Consider the following 14,408-nt stretch of genomic DNA (forward strand, 5'->3'; position numbering starts at 1 on the left):
CTATCTCTGCTGTTTTTAGTAGTATCAGGAATAACGCCAGTATCTAGGCTTTGTCTCCACAGAATGTGGAGGGCCTGCGATAGTGGTTTTTTACAGTTCTTTATGAATATGGAGTTCCAAGAATCCGGGCCTGGTAGCAGAGTGCATAGGCATACTGTTTATGGCTTCTTCAAAATCCAGTGGGGATAGGGTGACGTCTGATATATGATTTGATGTTGGTATCGTATCCATGAAAAATTCATTTGGGTTATCAATCTTTAGTGTGTTTAATGGCTCGCTGAAAACAGAGTCGTACTGCGTCCTCAGTAGCTCGCTCATTTCTTTGTTGTCATCGGTGAAAGTTCCATCTCCCTTTCGCAGGGGCCCGATACTAGATGTGGTTTTTGATCTTGATTTTGCATAGGAGAAAAAATATTTCGAATTTCTTTCTATTTCACTGATGGCCTTTTGCTCTCTTTGCCTCTCCTGGGTTTTGTATGATTCTTCTAGCTTCCGTTCAATTGTTTCTATTTCTCTACCTAACCTTCTTCGCCGTTCTTGAGATAGGGTGCGACTCTCAAGTTGTTCCGCGATTCGTTTTCTTCGCCTATATAGGGAACGACGTTCCCGTTCCAATCTGCATCTCTTCCTCTTTTTTCTTAGAGGTATGCGGTTTGAACATATTTCTAGTGCTACTGAGCTTATTTTTTCCAGGCACTGGTTCAGGTTTGCATTTTCTAGCTGTTCTTCCCAGTTTATTTCTGTGAAGTCCTGGTTTATTTGCTCCCAGTTTATCTGTTTATTATTGAAGTTGAATTTGCTGAAATCTCCTCCACCGGGAATCTGGACTGGTTTTGAAGGTCTACTCCCCCATGGTTGTCATAACTTTAATTAAGTTGTGATCTGAGTAACGGGTATTTGTAATCATTATGTTCCTGATCAATTCATCATTATTAGTGAAAATGAGGTCCAGCGTGTTCTCCTTCCTAGTTGGTTCTACTATTTGCTGGTTTAAGGCAAACCTGTCGCACATCCGTAGCAGGTCATTTGCATGTGCCTGTTCATTTAGGCTACTTCCTGGTATTCTTTCTGATATTACTGTATTAGCCAGGTGCTTCCATTTCAGGTGCCGTAGGTTGAAGTCCCCAAGCAGGATGATGTTCGGAGCTGGATTTGTGAGGTTTTCCAAGCAGTGTTCTGTTTTCATTAGTTGGTCTTTAAACTGCGGAGGGTTTGCCTCCGGTGACTTATATACAAGGACAATAACTACATTTAAAATCTCTATTTTGATTATCAGCACTTCCACCATATCATTTGAGGTGTTTAGCAGCTCAGTACAGATGAGTGTGTCTTTGATGTAGAGGCTGACCCCACCCTGAAGCCGGTGTTTCCTATCACATCTGAAAAGATTGTACTCTGAGATCCATATTTCACCATCATGGTAGTCCTTTGTGTGGGTTTCTGTTAGGGCTGCAAACACTGCATTTGCCTCATGAAGGATACCATCTATAAATTGAACTTTGTTGGTTTTGCGTGTTTTTATTCCCTGGATGTTGGCAAATATAAATGATGTTATCGTGTTAGTGGAAATGCTGGATGTAGGTACTCCCTTATCCAATGGAGCATCTTCCCTTTCACTTCTTCCTGCATCTCCAGCTTTCGCACTAGTCTCTGGTTTGGCATTGTGTCAAAGGCTCTCTGGTAATCCAAAAATATGGAGTCTGCCCACACCGTCTCTTTCTTGCCTGATTCTTGTTGCCTGGTTGTATAATTCAATTAGTCCTGTGAGGCATGACATGCCATCCCTGAAACCATTTTGGTGTTGTGTCACAAAGTTCCTTCGCTCCAGATGTTCGACTAACTTTTTTTGCACAATTTTCTCCATTAGCTTGTATGGTATGCAAGTTAGGGATACTGGCCTGTAGTTCAGTGCCTCCTGTCTATCCCCCTTCTTGTATATCGGGACTACGTTTGCTGCCTTCCAAATTTCTGGCAGTTCACCTGTTACCTGTGATTTGTTATACACAATGGAGAGTGGCAGGCACAGTGCTTCTGCTCCTTCCTTTAGTAGCCATGGTGATATTCAATCCAGGCCTATAGCCTTTGTCACATTCATCTCTAGCAAAAGCTTCCTTACATCTCCACTGGTAATCTCAAATTCCTCTAGTGGTGCCTGGTTAATTTTTTTTTCTCTAATATCTGGAACTTCTCCTTGCTCTAATGTGAAGACTTTCTGGAATTTCATATTGAGTTCCTCGCACACTTCTTTGTCATTTGTAGTGTATCTGTCTGCCCCTATCCTCAGTTTCATTCCCTATTCCTTCATTGTTGTCTTTCCCTTGATGTGGCTGTGCAGCAAATTGGGTTGGATCTTAGCTTTGCTTGCTATGCCATTTTCATATTGCCCTTCTGCCACTCTTCTCACCCTGACATATTCATTCCTGTCTCTCTGGTAACCTTCTCTGCTTCACGTGTCATGTTATTTCTATAGTTTCTCCATGCTCTTTTACTTTGTTGCTTAGCTAGCTTACATCTCTGATTAAATAATGGGTTTCTTTTTCTTGCATTTCAGTTTTCACCTTTTGGGCCGGGATATATTTTTCTGCTGCATCCTTGCAGTTCTGCGTGATGTATTCCTTCATGTCTTAACGCTGTCTTTCCCCTTAGCTCTGATTCCCATGTTACATCCTTTAGGAATTTTCTTATCTCCTCATAATTTCCCTTACGGAATGCTAGCCCTTTGCTTTCAGTTTCCTTTTTCGAGTACTTTAGCCCTTCTTCGACAAGATGCTCAAACGTCAGTACACTGTGATCGCTCATTCCTACTGGGGCCGCGAAGTCAATTTCCCTTATGTCGGAGTCATTCAGAGTGAAGACTAGGTCGAGTCTCGCTGGTTTATCACTTCCCCTCATCCTAGTGGGTTCCCTAACATGTTTGCTTAGGAAGTTTCTTGTCGCCACCTCCAATAGTTTGGCTCCCCATGTATCCTCTCCTCCATGCGGTTCCTTGTTCTCCCAGTCTATCCTTCCATGATTTAAGTCCTGCATGATGAGCAGATGAGATCGATTTCAACAGGCAGCAGAAGCTGCCCTCTCAATTATGTTATTAACTGCCATGTTGTTTCTGTCATACTGTTGTCTGGTTATATATAAGCTATATATGTGTCCACAAACTCCCCCATAAGCTCTCTCCCTCCCACACGCTCTCCCCAAAAGCTCCCCCCCCCACCTCTGAATATTATCCTTTACCTGCAATTTGTTGTTTATGAATTTATAGAATAGACCTGGTTCTGTTTTACATTTGTCTGCAATCCCTTTTTCAAAATTTCTTTCTGCCTCTCTCCTCACTGCCGTGTAGTTGTTTCTCGCATCTTTGTATCACTGGTATGTTTGGGGGTTTGGACTCTTCCTGTATTGATTCCATTTTTGTGTCTTTTGGTCTCTGGCCCTCTCGCAATTTATGTTGAACCAATCCTGTTTCCTAGTTCTGCATCTCCGTTTTGGTATAATTTTTTTTGTGCCTTTACCATATATTTCACAAAACTTGACATACATCTCATTCACTTCCTTGCCTACCAACAAATCTGTCCAATTATAGTCATTAAAAACATTTCTAAGGTTCCCATAATCCTGACCCCATCTACCCTGCAGCCTATCCTACTACTAATGTAACAACGTTATACTGCAACATACATAGGTAAATATCGTGGCCTTTCTAGCCTACTCAAACAAGGGGTAATGGGAGGGAAGTTGATCTACCTTAACATTCCTGGCTCACGACGCCTGTCCCTCGATAGTGTGAGGTTCCCACGCTTCCTGAGTCGGTCCTTGACGATCCAGGAATGTTCCACCAGTCCTCAGGTGTAGTGAAGCCTTCGCGTCGTCGCGAACCACTCCCAGAGATTCAGATATCCCAATCCTGGTTCACCAGTGGGCACTGAACTAATCACTGTATGCACACACTCGTCCCTTCCGCAAGGCGTTGCTCCTTGCTCTACGAACGGTGTCGTCCCTCCAAAATCCTCAGTGAATGTGACCCGGTCACAGCCAGGCCTGCCCACCGCACCTTCCAGACCCCTCCAGCATCATGCAGCGCCTCTCCAGCGTCGTCGCCGACCGTTTCTTCAAGTTTTGGCATTGTCTGCTCAATGAACTTGGCTTCTTGCTTCGCGGAAGCACAGGGTCTTCAATAACAATGGTGGGCTGCGATGGCTAGTTTAATCCACTGAGTAAGGCTTTTAGAGCCTCAAATCCTCGAGAGCTGACCGAGAAACGTCCTCTCCCTCTCACAGTCAGACGAGAGCTGACGTTGGCGTTGCCCGCCTGCATGGGGAACTCGGTGACGCACTGCGGGTTTTGATTGGTCGCCCGTGACCAAAGTCACCCAATCCGCACTAGGTTAGCGTCCTCCACAAAATGGCGGATCTGTTGTTTGTTGTTTAAGATTCGCAACTCAGAACGATAAGTTCCAGTAGCACGGGCTATGGTGAGCCCGTAAGGGGAGGCTCTTTAGAGCCATTATCTGTATCAGTGGCTGATACTAGAGATGTGGCGATGGATGGGGGTCTTCATGATGGTTTTCAGTCTGGAGGGCTGGCTATACCAGTTATGGAGCTGGTGGGGTTAGTGTAGACCTCTAGGTTTTCTGTTTTTTCTTTGCCTGCGACTTTGGCTGAGCAGTGCTGTCGTTAGAGTTTGGTGACGTGGCCTCCATGAGGAAGTCTTGAACCGTGTCGTATTTGTGATGCGGCAGTGGAGCTCCTACTTCCTCGTCTGAGGAGTCCGTAACCTCCGTAGTGGACCTTTTTGTCTTTCGCCTCGCAGTCTTAGGTAGGTTTAGGTGTCGTTGATTGGTGGTTGTAGCTATTTCAGGAGCGCTGGTGGTGCTGTTATCGTTTGTAGACAGCACGTCTGCTAGCGCGGCTGCTGAGATAGTGATGGTAGGAGTGTTGGGAGCTGGAGAAGGAATTACCTGTTTGTGTCGCCCGGGTCATGGGCGGTCCTGGAGTCGGTGTTGAAGTTGACCACCTGGTCGTCCTGGTGGTAATCTCCGGAGTGGTAGAGGAGGCAGTGAGATTTATGCTAGTGGCTATGATGGGGGCCAGGCCATTGTCTATGTATAATGCGTTTAGTTCACTGACAAAGCGCTGGTTGTCTGGTCCTGCAAGCCTTTCCGCTAGTTTAAGAAGACCAGGGATGATGCCTGCACGTGATGCAGGGGGCTGTGAAGGAGCCTGTGGGACCTTGGGGACCTTGGGTCCCGAATGAGAAGGCTGTGTCGCCTGCTGGGAGGAGCCACATGTTGGTAGGACCGGAAAGTCTTATGGTCGACTAGTGAGAGCTAAGGTGGTGAGTTGAACGCTAGGGGCTCTGGTCGAAGAGGTAGACGAGTTTTTTCTTTTGGCTTCAACCTGGGTCTTGATGATTTCCTGCCTGCGGGGGCAGCGGTAGGAAATTGTGGGGTGATTGCCATCACAGAGCAAGCAGTGATGGACTGTTGCCTTGCATATGGAGTAGTGATGGTCCAGTGCGCACAGGCTGCACCTCTGGACAGGGTGCTGACACTTGTTGGTCGGGTGGGAGAGCTCGTAGCACTTAAAGCACTGCTGGATCTCATGGTATCGTTCCTTTTTTATTTGGTGGGGTGGTATTTTTAGGCCGAAGCAGTAGAATCCTTGTGTGGCAGCCTGGGTGGCCGCAGCTATGGTGGTGAACGTAATCTTCATTGATGTTTTGTCGGTGTTGCAGAACTCTAGGTTGAATACCGACAGGTTTGGATTTTCGTCCTCGATATTGTTTATGATATGATGTTGAGGTCGCTCAGCGATCTACCGGCTAGTCCTGCTGGTAAAAACAGTTCTTCCGGCCAGGAACTGACGTGGGAAGTGAGGATGTAGTGTTATGATCCCAGGTAGCCGAAAAACGAGTCTCCCCTTTGAGAATTATTCTATCAAGCCTGACCTGAATAGGAGGTTGGAAATACAGATATGAAGATTCATATGTAAAAATAATTGGGTAAATTTTACACGGAGATTAATATTATTGGTAGTAAATAAGGAAATAGATAAATGACTGGTTAGGAGATGTGGATATTTTGCTGGAGGCGTGAGGCTCGTTTCTGGAGGGCTTTGACCTCACTCGAGGCCAGACATCGCAGGGGGAAAGCCGCGCTCCGTTTGAGCTCCCGTCAGAAAGGAACCCCTAGTGATATATCTCCAAGAGAAGAGAAGTGTGTAGACGTGCCAGCTGTAGAATCGAGCTGGGAACGTTGTGGTCTCAAGTCCTGGTCGACGAGAAGAGTATTAAGCCGCCCAGAGACATTTTCGTGGGCTGTGGAATCGCCCTGACCAGGCTCTGTCAGAGGGAGGAACGCCCTCGACCAGACAATCTGTGGTAAGCACGATTTAAGGCAGTTCATAGTGATTGTTTGTAATTGGTCGTGTGCCCAGCGACAGTAGCGATGTTTATTTATAAGTTAGACATGTTTTGATAAGGCAGAAAGCCTAAAATAAGAGAGTGGAGAGGGAGGAACACGGAGCGACGTCCGTCCTCTCTGAGCGCTGGCAGGTGACTGAGAGCTCCTGGCGGCGAAGGCCCCTCCCGGAGTGAGTGAGGCCCACCGGTCGAGGAGGAGCATGGACCCGCCCAACGGGGGAGTCCACTCTCACAGTATGTAGAGGACAGATAGAGGTTTAAGGCTGTTACGACCCTGGGTTCTCCAGTGGAAACCAGAGGTCAAAATTGAGCTATTACACTTCCTAGTAGTACAGTTGGCGCATTGCGAATGGCAATTGTTTGTATCTTCCCTGCCAGACATAAGACTATTATTGTTTCTCAAAGGGCATTTAAAGACTGAGCTGGGGGTTGATTATTAAATAATAACATAGGCACCAACTTTGCTTACTAATACTTTCTAATCATTCATAAAGTAACAATACGTTGCATAGGGGAAGATCTTTAATGTGCTTAGCTGCACGATCAATTAGGCTCCTTCCGGCACCACGACATGAGGGAGGCAGCTGGTGGCTAGCTCGGTCTTCTCTCTGGCTGTGTCGTGCGGATAAGACCTACTCTGTGGCTGTATCCCTACTCTTCTCCCTTCTCCTCTTACTTATTTCCCTTACCTGAAGTTCCTGTATCCTTAAGCTAAGTACGGGGCATCAGTAAGTGTACCTACTCTGGTAGTAACTATTGGTGAGACCTGGGGTTAGTATTTGGCAGTGTTTTGTTTACCCCTAAGTGTTGTGTTTTGTATTAGGGTACCACATGGTCTCACTACCCTAAGCTGCATCCAGCTTCAGTGCTTATCCAGTAGTACTTTACCCTAGCTTGTTATTAGTGTAAACCTTGTATCCTGTCTATGTGGACCAAGGCTTTTAACGTAAGATAGTGTGGTAAAGTTATTATTATTATTGTTATTGGTGTGAGTGTATATGGGGGGTTGTTAAGGGGTTAATAAATAAGTACATGAATTACAGAGTATCTCTTCTTCCAAGGTGGGAGCGCAGTGATCAACCCTTAGACTAACATATATGGTCTTGTAGCAAGTTATTACTACTGTGGATAGTTTATTTTGGGGGCCGGGTCTTTTAGCTCTCCCATATTTGATACTCTTGTCTTCTAACTACCTATACCCCTTAATAGTACCAGTACCCCATAGAAGCCCCACTCATATCAGTTGTAACAAGTGGGGGCCTGTCCGGGATGAACATTATAAGTGTAAAAAATTAGATTCTTGAGTGCCAAAATTAAAATTTTTTATTTTCCACAGAACGGTTGTGTGCTAGCCTAGGGTCCAGCTCATCTAGCAAAGGACATTCTTGCACTGACTGGACACCCAGCTGGATCCCTTCACGATTAAGGTTAGTGTGGCCTTGTGTTAGGGGCCGTGCAAATTTTTGTTTTTTTTTCCAATTTTTATTTTTTTTAATTTTTTCTTTGGCTGGGAGCTAAAATTATTAGTGATGTCTTCTGAAATGCAGAACCTGGCAAGGGAGCCTTCAGTGGTAGAGATAAAGAAACTTAAAAAGTCTAATTTAGTATTGTTAGGCCAGGAATTTGGCCTAGAATTAAATGTTGCAGATAAAAAGTGGACTTTGGTGAATGAAATATTACAACATTGTATTGATGAACAGCTATTGGCAAGTGATACACCTTTATGCCAGCCTAGCCAAGCAGAAAGTGCAACTCATAGGGAAAGTGAATTAGCTTTAGAGTTAGCAAAAATAAAATTAGAGGAGCAAAGACTCAAAACCGAGGAGGCTAAAATTAGAGCGAATGCCACTGGAACTCCACCTGCCGGGGATTCAAACCCCAGGCATTATGAGAAAAAGCATAATTTGCCTGAATTTTCCGAGTCTGACCCTGAAAGGTTTTTCAACCATTTTCAGAGAGTGGCCACGTCCATGAACTGGCCAAAGGAAGAGTGGGTGAAAATCCTACAGGAAAAACTTAGGGGTAAAGCACAAGATATTTTTATAAACATGCCTGACGACGAGTGTTTCGAATATGATAAAGTCAGGGAATGTATTTTGCGGGCATATGAAATTACTCCTGAAGCTCACCGCCAAGTTTATCGTAACCTTAGGCCTACTCACAACCAACCGCTCACTGAATTTGTGAATGATCAAATTCGATTATTTGATAGATGGATTCGCTCGGCGAAAGCCGAAACATACGAGGCTCTCAGGAACTTAATTTTAATGGAGCATTTTATAGATGTTATGCCAGAGAACGTATCACAGTACATTAAAGGAAGGATAGAGTTAAATTCTAAAATAGGGGATTTGGCCAAGTTGGCAGAAAACTACCAATTGGCGGGCAAAAGGCCCAATAAAAATAATTATACCCCACAGAGTAGCAAACCTTATACCCACAGCCAGTCCAGACCAGCTCATTCTAACCCTTTACCTAATGCACCTTCTGTTTCAGACATAACTAACCCTGTTAAAGTGTCTAGCCCAATGGCACCTAAAGGTGAACCGAAGGGTAATTCGGTTAGTAATGTCTCTTCTCCCCGACGTTTTTATGGTCACTGTAATCGTCCAAACCACACTATTAGCCGTTGTTGGCAACTGCACCCTGAAAAAAGACCCAATGCTCTAGTTGTGACACAGGGCTTGAGGCTTTCAGAAGGGTTAGGGAGTAAGACCTCCAACCCACAGTGGTTGGACTTGCTTACCCCATTCTTATCGAAAGGGAGACTACTTTTGTCTGAGGGTTCTTCCTGGAAGGACGTGGTGATCTTCCGAGACACCGGTGCCATCCAGACATCAATTTTAGAGAGTGCGTTGCAAGGTGCCAACACTCTCGACACTGGAGAGGTGGTACTGGTCGAGGGTGTCACTAGTGATACTCGAGCAGTACCCCTCCATAAGGTTACCCTGGAATCTGATTTCCACAAGGGTGTTTGTACAGTCGGAGTCACTTCATACCTACCTTTCCCTAATGTTGATGTAATAGTTGGTAATGATTTAGCAGGGGATAAGGTAGGGGACTCCAGACTGCCTATTATGTTGCCTACCCCTAAGGTTTGCCTGGATCCACCCGCCACAGAGGATAATGTTGTGTACCCTGCGTGCGCGGTGACCAGGTCTATGGGACTTAAATGTAAGGGCAGCCCTGTGCTTGCCAAGGTGGTAAATCCCGAGGTCACGAGGAGCTTTCCGAGTGGTGAAAACCAAGTGGACCTCGCGGACACATTCATGGCCCGACTCGATGACGTGGCCGAGGACATTGTGGAGAGCCTGCCACCGCCATCTACAGAGAGTAGTGGGGAGGTGGAGGAGAACACTGTTGAGCCTCGGCCAATGGCATCTGACCAAGGCCTGGATGCCTCCTTGAGTGAGTTACAGAAAGCTGACCCCACTCTGGCAGATTGTCATGAAACAGCCGTCTCTATGGAGGAAATTGTAGACGCAGCAACAGGGTACTACTACAATGATCGGATTTTGATGAGAAAATGGAGACCACAGAGTGCTCCCTTGTCAAATGAGTGGGAGGTAGTCCACCAGGTTATGTTGCCGACCTGCTATAGAGAAAGAGTTTTGGCAGCTGCTCATGATGATCCTATGGGGGGACATCAAGGTATTAATATTACGTATCACAAAATTTTAAAGTATTTTTTCTGGCCCAAGCTGAAAAGCGATGTCGCAAAATTTTGTAATGCGTGTATTGTTTGTCAACTGGTTGGGAAACCAAACCAGACTCCACCTAAAGCTCCTCTAAGGCCTATTGTCGTGCCAGAGGAACCATTTTCTCATGTGGTAATGGACTGTGTTGGACCATTACCTAGAACTAAGTCTGGTAATATTTACCTAATCACGATGATGTGTATCACTACTCGTTACCCAGAGGCTTTTGCTGTAAGGAACATCCGAGCAAAAACTGTTGTTGCTCGTATGTTGCAATTTTTTTCCACTTTTGGACTGCCTCGGGTCGTGCAAACTGACAATGGTACTAATTTTAAGACTGATGTTTTCGAGCAATTTTGTAAGGAACATGGAATAACTCATAAGGTTTCCAGCCCATACCATCCACAGAGTCAGGGGGTAATTGAACGTTTCCATCTAACTCTGAAGCAGATGTTGAAGACATCGTGCGAGAGTTCCCACACCTTCTGGGATGAGAATTTACCGTATGTTTTGTTTGCGGCTAGAGAGGGATTGCAAAGTTCACTGGGCTGTTCTCCTTTTGAGTTAGTCTTTGGCCATAAAGTTCGTGGACCCTTGCAAATGTTACAGGAGAATCTGTTAGGGAACGTAACGTTATCCGAAGGTTCGGCTTTCTTTGCGCAACACCACCAGAGACTCAAGGACTGCAAGGCGGCTGCATTTAAGTATCTTGGCAAGGCCCAAGAAAAGATGAAAGAACGTAACGATGATAAATCTAAGTTACGGGTATTTCAGCCTGGCGACCCTGTCCTGGTATTAAAGCCTCGACTAGGGAACACTATGTCCCACAAGTACGAAGGCCCCTACATTGTGACAGAAAAGACTGGGGACCTCACGTACAAAGTGAGGCACTCTGACAAACGTAACCAGGTAATGCTCATACATGTAAATCGACTGAAGAAGTTCCAGGTCCCCAGGCCCATTGCACTAACCAATGTTTGCATTTCCAGTGAGAGAGGGGATGAGTGTTCTGGGGACCCAACTAATCTCATTTTCAATAATTCTAGCTCTGTGAATGCTGTGGAGGGACTGTCCCATTTGCAGATGGCCCAACGTGAAGAGGTGCAGTCGTTGGTTGATGAATTCTCCAGTCTGTTCGGGGAGGTCCCGACCCAGACTGATGCCATTTGCCATGATGTCGAGTTGACGGACTACACTCCCATTCGCCTTCAACCCTATCGGATGAGTCCAGAAAAGAAGGCCATCGTACGGAAGGAGGTCGACTTCTTGCTCCAGCACGGCCTCATCCGGCCGAGCCAGGGCTCTTGGTGCTCGCCCTGCCTTTTGGTCCCCAAACCAGACGGCTCCTGGCGATTATGCACTGACTATCGGCAGCTCAACAAGGTGACCATTGTGGATGCCTATCCGCTGCCCCTCCTCGAGGACTGCATTGACGAGTTGGGAAATGCCAAGTACGTTTCGAAATTCGACCTCTCGAGGGGGTATTATCAAATCCCACTCACTGAACGTGCTAAACAGCTCACCGCGTTCGTGACACCCGTGGGTGTTTTTGAGTATCAAGTGTTACCGTTCTGCTTGCGTAATGCCCCTGCCACGTTCCAGAGACTCATGAACTCTCTACTCGCTAAGGTGCCAAATTGTCGGGCGTATTTAGATGATATCGTGCTGTTTGACAGTAATTGGGCTGACCACATAGCTAGGTTACGCCAGTTGTTTGCCATCTTGAAAAGGGCAAATCTTACCTTAAATGCTAAAAAGTGTCATTTTGGCCAAGGCACAGTGACTTACCTCGGTTATGAAGTGGGCCAAGGAAAAGTGTTACCTCGGCAAGATAAAATCAATGCCATTCTGGAGTATCCAGTACTAAAGTCTAAAAAGGACGTTCAAAGATTTATTGGTATGTGTGCGTACTATCGACGTTTTTGTCAGAACTTTTCCAGTGTTGCCACTCCTCTCACAGACTTGTCGCGGAAAGCCGTTAAATTTAAGTGGTCATCAGACTGTGCAGAGGCATTTAAAAATTTGAAATTGATCTTAGCTTCCGCCCCAGTGCTTGCTAGTCCAAGGTTCGGCCGACCGTTTAAAATTCATGTTGACGCGTCTGACTCGGGTGCTGGTGCAGTGTTGTTGCAAACTGGGGATGATCAGGTGGAACACCCAGTATATTATTACTCTGTGAAATTCGACAAGGCGCAACGCAATTATTCAGTGGTAGAAAAAGAGGCGTTGGCGCTAGTGTTAACATGTAAAAAGTTCGAAGTTTACCTCACAGGTAATATAGTGGAAGTGTACACGGACCATAACCCACTAGTCTTCCTGACTCAGATGAAGGGTAAGAATAAACGCATCCTCAGGTGGGCGTTGTACCTACAGGACTTCAATCTTTCCATTACCCACCTACCGGGCAGACTCAACGTGATAGCCGACGCTCTGTCCCGGTTGCCTGAATAACATTCATCTGAGCCACAGAAAGCCATTTACCAACCGTCATGCTTTAGTTAATTTTTTTTAGGTTCTCCTGTGACATTAAATATTCCGTGTCCAATTTATTTACTTCCCTGTTCTTTCATTTTTTTTGTGTATGTTTTTTTTTTTCTTTCAGAGAACTCCTTTTTTTTTTTTTTTTTTTTTTTTTTTTGCAGAGATATTGCTTTTGATTGATTTTTTGTTTTTGTCATATGTTTTTCTTTTTGTTTTCTGTATACTCTTACAAAAAAATATGACTACTATTCTAGTAGTCACATTTTTTTTTTCTCTGAAGGGGGGAGGAGTGTTACGACCCTGGGTTCTCCAGTGGAAACCAGAGGTCAAAATTGAGCTATTACACTTCCTAGTAGTACAGTTGGCGCATTGCGAATGGCAATTGTTTGTATCTTCCCTGCCAGACGTAAGACTATTATTGTTTCTCAAAGAGCATTTAAAGACTGAGCTGGGGGTTGATTATTAAATAATAACATAGGCACCAACTTTGCTTACTAATACTTTCTAATCATTCATAAAGTAACAATACGTTGCATAGGGGAAGATCTTTAATGTGCTTAGCTGCACGATCAATTAGGCTCCTTCCGGCACCACGACATGAGGGAGGCAGCTGGTGGCTAGCTCGGTCTTCTCTCTGGCTGTGTCGTGCGGATAAGACCTACTCTGTGGCTGTATCCCTACTCTTCTCCCTTCTCCTCTTACTTATTCCTCTTACCTGAAGTTCCTGTATCCTTAAGCTAAGTATGGGGCATCAGTAAGTGTACCTACTCTGGTAGTAACTATTGGTGAGACCTGGGGTTAGTATTTGCCAGTGTTTTGTTTACCCTAAGTGTTGTGTTTTGTATTAGGGTACCACATGGTCTCACTACCCTAAGCTGCATCCAGCTTCAGTGCTTATCCAGTAGTACTTTACCCTAGCTTGTTATTAGTGTAAACCTTGTATCCTGTCTATGTGGACCAAGGCTTTTAACGTAAGATAGTGTGGTAAAGTTATTATTATTATTGTTATTGGTGTGAGTGTATATGGGGGGTTGTTAAGGGGTTAATAAATAAGTACATGAATTACAGAGTATCTCTTCTTCCAAGGTGGGAGCGCAGTGATCAACCCTTAGACTAACATATATGGTCTTGTAGCAAGTTATTACTACTGTGGATAGTTTATTTTGGGGGCCGGGCCTTTTAGCTCTCCCATATTTGATACTCTTGTCTTCTAACTACCTATACCCCTTAATAGTACCAGTACCCCATAGAAGCCCCACTCATATCAGTTGTAACAAAGGCAAACATATTGTGTGATTATTTTTGCTTATGTGTTAAAGGGGAAACATTTTTATTGGAGTGTCCATGGGTTGCAGGTTTATCTTTGGGGAAGAAGTTGCTGAGAACTTCGAAGCCAGCACAGAGGGAGTAATTGATGAGACTCCAAGGTAGTGGAGGAGAGGACCTCGAGTGGTGAGGAGAAGCAGCGAAGAGGAGTGTCACGTGCTCGTGTAGAGGTGGTGAAGCACCATAGTTGCTCGAGGGAACTTCGTGGTGTAGCAGTCAGGAGAGCTGTGGAGGACCCTAGCAGAAGTAGTGAAGCACCGTAGTTGCTCAAGGAAATTTCATGGTAGCAGCCTGGAGGAGCTGCAAAGGATCCTGGTAGTTAAGCCCGGAAGAACCTAAAGATATCAGGGTAGTGAACTTCCAGAGGTGGAAGGGAAGTTCTGGTGGATTACTTGTAGGGGGTTGATAGTGTTTGGTTGTCATTAGCATGCAAGACGCAATGAGAGGTGAGTGATTGTTTGCATTCTTATGTCAAGGATTGTTTTATAC

This window comes from Procambarus clarkii, chromosome 12 (assembly GCF_040958095.1).
Source record: "Procambarus clarkii isolate CNS0578487 chromosome 12, FALCON_Pclarkii_2.0, whole genome shotgun sequence".
In the NCBI taxonomy this organism is placed as follows: Eukaryota; Metazoa; Arthropoda; class Malacostraca; order Decapoda; family Cambaridae; genus Procambarus; species Procambarus clarkii.